The sequence below is a fragment of the Coregonus clupeaformis genome, unplaced genomic scaffold, assembly GCF_020615455.1.
Source record: "Coregonus clupeaformis isolate EN_2021a unplaced genomic scaffold, ASM2061545v1 scaf2033, whole genome shotgun sequence".
Classification (NCBI taxonomy): Eukaryota; Metazoa; Chordata; class Actinopteri; order Salmoniformes; family Salmonidae; genus Coregonus; species Coregonus clupeaformis.
The window spans coordinates 33,727-34,748 of record NW_025535487.1 but is presented as its reverse complement, the minus strand read 5'-3'; positions in this window follow the sequence as shown (position 1 = coordinate 34,748).

Sequence of the window (1,022 nt, the reverse complement as noted above, 5' to 3'; positions counted from 1 at the left end):
TCTGGATAAGACCGTCTGCTAAATGAAAAAAATATGTAAAAAATACATTTTTTAAAATTCAAATACATTTTACCAAGACAAATATGATTCTTGATGTTCTGAATCGTTCAGTGGGCCACAGTTCTCTCACAGCATCCAGCTTAGCTGACGAATCAAATCAAATGTTATTTGTCACATGCGCCGAATACAACAGGTGTAGACCTTACAGTGAAATGCAAATAGTCTAGGTAGCCATTTGATTAGATGTTCAGGAGTCTTATGGCTTGGGGGTAGAAGCTGTTTAGAAGCCTCTTGGACCTAGACTTGGCGCTCCGGTACCGCTTGCCGTGCAGTACATTTACATGACATTTTAGTCATTTAGCAGACGCTCTTATCCAGAGCGACTTACAGTTAGTGAGTGCATACATAATTTCTTTCATTTTTCATACTGGCCCCCCGTGGGAATCGAACCTACAACCCTGGCGTTGCAAACGCCATGCTCTACCAACTGAGCTACATCCCTGCCGGCCATTCCCTCCCCTACCCTGGACGACGTTGGGCCAATTGTGCGCCGCCCCATGGGTCTCCCGGTCGCGGCCGGCTACTGGATTTGAACCAGGATCTCTAGTGGCACAGCTAGCTAGCACTGCGATGCAGTGCCTTAGACCACTGTGCCACTCGGGAGAGTAGAGCAGAGAGAACAGTCTATGACTAGGGTGGCTGGAGTCTCTAGGGTGGATGGAGCCTCTGACACCGCCTGGTATAGAGGTCCTGGATGGCAGGAAGCTTGGCCCCAGTGAGCCTCAGTTCTCTCACAGCATCCAGTTTAGCTGACTCAGTTCTCTCACATAATCCAGTTTAGCTGACTCAGTTCTCTCACATAATCCAGTTTAGCTGACTCAGTTCTCTCACATAATCCAGTTTAGATGACTCAGTTCTCTCACATAATCCAGTTTAGCTGACTCAGTTTTCTCACAGCATCCAGTTTAGCTGACGAGCCGTTCGATATTGCATGACCTGATGATTTGATGTGTGCTGATGAC